We start from the raw sequence: 6588 nt of genomic DNA on the forward strand, positions 1-6588 counted from the left end.
TTTTGTTTTTTAGTTATCTATTTTATACATATTAGTGTATATAGGTCAATCCCGATCTCCCAATTCATCCCACCACCAGCTCAGGGACAAGGCAAGATTTAGACAAGAAAGTGAGAATGGGAGCAAGGCTGTGGTAGCAAGGGAGTACCAAGAAAAGGAGCCTAGGGGAGAAGAGAAGAGGTATCCGGAAAGGAAGTCTGCAGAGCTGGGCTGGAGACTAGAAGACCGTGTGGCTTGCAAGAGAAGTTCAGTATGGAAGGGACTGGTGGCTAGAAAAGCAATTTGAGACCAGGTTAAGGAAAGGAGAAGTTCAGTTTGGGACATTTTTGCAGTGTTTGCACATTATCTAGGTGGGGATATTCACCAGGAGAGTAAAAATTAGGACCTAAAGCTCAGCAAACTTTAAGGCTATGAATAATAAATGAAGAAGTCATCAGCCTATGAGTGCAAGAGAAAATCGTTGGAGTAGATAAATGTATTTAGCAAAGAGGGCAGAGCAAGATGAGAAGGCAGCCAAGAACAGAATCTTAGAGATCACCTATATAGGGCAAGTGGAAAAAAGAAAACAGTGAAGGATACTGAAAAAGAACTGTCAGAGAAGTAAAAGGAGAATCCATTGAGGGCTGATCATGAAGGCCAAGAGAGGAGAGATTCCAGAAGGCAAAGACAGTCAACATGGCAAAGAAGAATGAAAAGTGAGTAGAAGTCATTGGGTTTTGCACTTAGAAATTGGTGACCTTTGAGAGGGAAGTTTCAGTATAAGAAAGATGCTTCTCTACATCTCACAGAAAGTATACAGCAAAAGCCGTCACTAATTTTCATAGTAGTTGTCTCAGTCATTGTCCTAGTCAGCTCAGGTTGCTATAACAAAATACCATAGACTAGGTGGCTTAAACAACAGACGTTTATTTCTCACAGTTTTGAAGGCTGGGAAGTCCAAGGTGTCTGCTGATTCAACTCCTGGTGAAGACTCTTCCTGGTTTGCAGATAGCTATTTTCTTGCTGACTACTCGCATGGCAGAGAAAGAGAGCTCTGGTGTTTCTTCCTCTTTTTAGAAGGGCACTAATCCCACCATGGAGGCCCCACATTCATCACCTCATTTAAATCTAGTCACCTTTCAAAGGCCCCACCTCCAAATAGCATCACGGTAGGGGTTGGGGGGAACATAAACATTCGGATCATAATAGTCATAATTCTTTGGGTTGCAAGAAAGAGAAATTCACTTTAAACTAGTGCAAGGAGAAGGCATTTTAGCAAAGCCCCAAGGTAGCCAGTATACAAAGGGAAAGGAAAGAGAATCTGGAAAACCATCAAGAACTGTGATCCTGATAGTCCTCTTACTATCTCTCATCTCTGTTTCTCTCTGCACAGCTGTTTTGGTATCCCCTGTCTTTGAAGCCTAGCTTTCAGTGTTTTGACATGCATATGGCTAAACATGGCCATTCCACAGCTTCTGAGAATGCACCTTCTCCACTCAAGCAACATGCAGATACTGAAATAGAATTTCTCAAATCCAATCATAGTTCCTGATGGAACTTGTATCCCTGAAGCCAATTCCACCTTTGTCAGGCTTTAGAGGAATGAGACAATAACCTTATCTTTTTCACCTTGTTTGAATTGGGTTTCTGTCATATGCATTTTTCCGATGGTAAAAGTTATTAAGCCCCAGAATGCATTCCAAGAAAGGCTCTCTTTCTAAAGAAACTCTCCAAGAATTGTCTAGAAAGGACAGTCTTTCCTTTAAAGGGCCTTAAGTCTAGATTTTTCCCTCTGATTTCAAAAGCAAGTAACAAAGAAGAAATCAATCGTCTCATCATCTCCCTGGGGAGGCAGACAGATATTATTATCCCATTCTGACAGGTACAAATGGGCACAAAAATACTGAATTATTTTCTGTTGCTATCCACCATGTCAAGAGGCCTGCTAGGAATGGGAAACCCTTTTTAGCCTCAAGACAGCACTTTTCCTTTTAAAAAGAAAACTGCAGGGACTTCTCTAGTGGTCCACTGGTTAAGAATCTGCCTTCCAATGCAGGGGACACGGGTTCGATCCCTGGGAAATAAGATCCCACATGCCACGGGGCAACTAAGCCTGCGTGCTCTAGAGCCCATGCACCACACCTAGAGAAGCCTGTACACCGCAATGAACATCCCGCGTGCTGCAACTAAGACCTAATGCAGTGAAATAAATAAATAAATATTTTAAATAATAAAAAAAAGAAAACTGCAACATATGGGAAAAGAATCTAAAAATGAGTGGATATATGTATATGTATAACTGATTCACTTTACACCTGAAACTAACACAACATGTAAATCAACTATACTCTAATAAAAATTTTTTTTAAAAAGAAAAAAAAACTGCAACATATGAATACTTAACCAAGAACGAAGGTTAACTTCTAGAGCTCATTTATTCCACTGAAGTAAACACTAGCCGCCCCTTAGTCAAGCATCCTGGATAGCTTCAGGCAAATGAACCCCTGAGCAGAAAATATGATTGGGAATTAGATCCTTTAGCTTTTAATCTTTTTCACCCAGTTATTTCTGTACACCTTTTCTGCTTTGAATAATCTTTCATCATTTATTCTTCAGGGAATCCAAGCATTGTGTTGCCTTTTTTTTTTTTTTTTTTTTTGCATTGCCTTTTGAGATCAGGTTGTGAGGCATGTCAAGTCCTTTGGTAAGAGCAAGATTTCCAACTGTGAGAAAGGTATTTTACTAGTAACAGCTGTTACCTCTGGGGGGTGGGATTGTGTAGAAGTTTTACTTCCTAAATTAAATAGTTCTGAAATGTTTGCAATTTTTCAATGATTATGGGTTGCTTTTGTAATCAGAAAAAAAATGTAAACACATATTTCTTTAAAATGTTCAATGCCAAAAAAAAGGCAACCCAACAAAAAAGAAAGATATTTTACCTATGGAGCTCTCCAAGGGTATAGTATTTCTCTATCATCTAGTGCATTTTGTCCTTTTTATCTTCTAATGATTAAATCCTATGTTTTTCTAAAAATTGTAATGTCTTAACTGAATTTTAATAAGCTCAGGTCTCTGCCTCCAGTCGTCCTTTTCAAATCATTCCCCACACTGTTACCAGAGGGATCTTTCTTAAACAAATCTGAGCAAGTCACATCCCTGCTGCAAATTATCTGAGGCTCCTCCTCCCCTGCAGACTCCAGGGACTCCATGAACCAAGCCCTACCTACCTGCTTCTCTAGGCCCATTGCCCTTTACTTGTCACCTTGCTCTTTAAGCTTCTACAATACCAGACTAAGTTTTAGGAACAGCATTTCAAGGCCCAGACTGAACCATCTCCATCTCTGCCTAGATCAGAATGCACAAAGACCTCTCCAAAAAGCTTCACTTTACTGGGGCTGGGCTCAGGGGTGCTCCTGTCAGTAGGACTGAGGTCATAGAGACTGAGACACAAGAGTTGGCACTAAGGTGGGTGGAGTGCCTTGCAATAACATGGACAGACACAGAGGGTATTCTGCTTAGTGAAGTAAGTCAGACAGAGAAAGACAAATACTCTATGTTATCACTTATACGAATGTATATAACGAAACAGACTCACAGACATGGAGAATAAACTAGTGGTTACCAGTGGGGAGAGGGAAAGGAGGAGGGAGAGGCAAGATAGGGATATTGGATTAAGGGATACAAACCACTATGTATAAAATAGATAAGCTACAAGGATATATTGTACAGCACAGGGAAATGTCGGCACTCTTTTGTAATAATTTTAAATGGAATATACTCTATCCAAATATGGAATCACTATGCCGTACACCTGAAATAATAAAACATTGTAAATCAACTATACTTCAATTTTTTTTTTTTTTTTTTTTTTTTTTTTGTGGTATGCAGGCCTTCCTCTGTTGTGGCCTCTCCCGTTGTGGAGCACAGGCTCCGGACGCGCAGGCTCAGCGGCCATGGCTCACGGGCCCAGCCGCTCCGCGGCATGTGGGATCTACCCAGACCGGGGCGCGAACCCGGTTCCCCTGCATCGGCAGGCGGACGCGCAACCCCTGCGCCACCAGGGAAGCCCTATACTTCAATTTTAATAAAAGGTGGGTGGAGTGCCATCACCTTGCTGATCCTCTGTGACAACCTCCTCACTCCTGTCTTTTTTTTTTTTAATTTTATTTGTTTATTTATTTTTATCTGCTTTGGGTCTTTGTTGCTGTGCGCAGGCTTTCTCTAGTTGTGGCGAGCAGGGGATACTCTCTGTTGCAGTGTTCAGGCTTCTCATTGCGGTGGCTTCTCTTGTTGCGGAGCACAGGCTCTAGGCTCGCAGACTTCAGTAGTTGTGGCATGTGGGCTTCAGTAGTTGTGGCTTGCGGCTTCTAGAGCACAGGCTCAGTAGTTGTGGTGCACAGGCTTAGTTGCCCCGGCATGTGGGATCTTCCCAGACCAGGGCTCGAATCCATGTCCCCTGCATTGACAGGTGGATTCTTAACCACTGTGCCACCAGGGAAGTCCCCTCACTCCTGTCTTAACAACAGCAGAATCACTAGCACATCTCTATATCCTTTGATATTGGTTTGCTCTGTGATTTTAGGGGCTTGACATAACTCTCTGGTGGCTGCTGTGATATCTGCTACATGGATCACCTGGTATTTCTAGCCCAGAAGCAAACTCAAAGTGAGTGTCATGTAGATCAGAGGTTGTGGTAGCTTAGCTCTACCGGGCCTCTTGAGTTCCTGTTGTTGCTGAAGGATCAGGAAGTGAGGGGGTGGGTGGGAAGGAGACTTAAGGAGGAAGAGAGGCCACACCAGAGTAGTTCTGTGCCCCAAAAGACTGTCTTATCAAAGGCTGCCTTGTTCCTTGCCTGCTCTTATTATGCAATAATTGGAAGCACCCAAGCTTTTACTCCTTTTGGTCATGCATAGTGTATTGAACAGGCGGCTCTGTAAGAACACAAAAAGTATGTGCTAGTGATTGCAACTGGGGCAAATATGCAGATAGGTGGTCAAGATCTGGAAAGGAATTAGCCAAAATATAATTAGTAAATATGCAGATAGGTGGTCAAGATCTGGAAAGGAATTAGCCAAAAGAAAATTAGTAATGTGTCAGGTTAGTGGTATTATGAGTTACTTTTTCTTTTAAAATATTTAAAATAATTTATCTTTTAAGTACTTGTTAAGAGAAGGTGGGGTAGGGGAAAAAGAGAATGCTGCACCTTTGAGACCTGAATGTCTAGGGTGTAGTGTAATGGGATGTATATATATGCACCATCATAACCCATCCCACTCCACAAGTCACCATGGAGTTCAGCCTAATACTCCCATAGAATTAGAAAGTCATGGAAGGTCCCTTCGGGGTACTTTAGAGACAGTCTAGTCCAATTCTTCCTTTTATAGAAGAGAAAACTGAGATCTAGAGAAATCAAGTGGTTTTCTATGGTAGCACAGTTAATTTGTGGTAGAGCTGAAAGAATAACTCAGGTTTCTTACCTTTTAACCAATGGAAGGAATAATTTTATTCTTTCTTACTGCTGCCTTTCAAACTCATTCTGTCAACTCTCCCTTCCCAGCCCCTTAACCTACCATCTTTGGTCCTCCAGCCAGCCTCTCACCTAGCTCTCAGGTGAGAAAAGATATCAGTCTCTCTACACCACAACTCAGGGGACTCAGGTCATATTGTCGTCCCAAGAACTCTCTCACCGGGCTTCCCTGGTGGCGCAGTGGTTGAGAGTCCGCCTGCTGTTGCAGGGGACATGGGTTCATGCCCCGGTCCGGGAAGATCCCACATGCCGCGGAGAGGCTAGGCCCGTGAGCCATGGCCGCTGAGCCTGCGCGTCTGGAGCCTGTGCTCTACAACAGGAGAGGCCACAACAGTGAGAGGCCCGCGTACAGAAAAAAAAAAAAAAAAAAAAAAAAAGAACTCTCTCACCATACTCTGCTCCAGCTCCCAGCCAGCTCAGGGCATGTCTTCCATTCAGCACACATCCTCCTGCGATGTCAGTCTCCCCTCTTGGCAGGTCCCTATTCTTTACTTTCCCTTGACCAAAGATAGAGAAAACCACAGTGCTCTGTTAGTTCTCTTCAAAGCAATCCTCACTTTTTAAACCTCTCCTCTTTTTTTTTTTAACATCTTTATTGGAGTATAATTGCTTTACAATGTTGTGTTAGTTTCTGCTGTATAACAAAGTGAATCAGCTATATGTATACGTGTATCCCCATATCCCCTCCCTCTTGCATCTCCCTCCCACCCTCCCTATCCCACCCCTCTAGGTGGTCACAAAGCACTGAGCCGATCTCCCTGTGCTATGCAGTTGCTTCCTGCTAGCTATCTGTTTTACATTTTATAGTGTATATATGTCAATGCTACTCTCTCACTTCGTCCCAGCTTACCCTTGCCCCCCAACTGTGTCCTCAAGTCCATTCTCTACATCTGTGTCTTTATTCCTGTCCTGCCCCTAGGTTCATCAGAACATTTTTTTTTAGATTCCATATATATGTGTTAGCATACGGTATTTGTCTTTCTCTTTCTGACTTACTTCACTCTGTATGACAGACTCTAGGTCCATCCACCTCACTACAAATAACTCAATTTCGTTTCTTTTTATGGCTGAGTAATATTCCA

The sequence above is a fragment of the Physeter macrocephalus genome, chromosome 16 (assembly GCF_002837175.3).
Source record: "Physeter macrocephalus isolate SW-GA chromosome 16, ASM283717v5, whole genome shotgun sequence".
NCBI classification, from domain to species: domain Eukaryota; kingdom Metazoa; phylum Chordata; class Mammalia; order Artiodactyla; family Physeteridae; genus Physeter; species Physeter macrocephalus.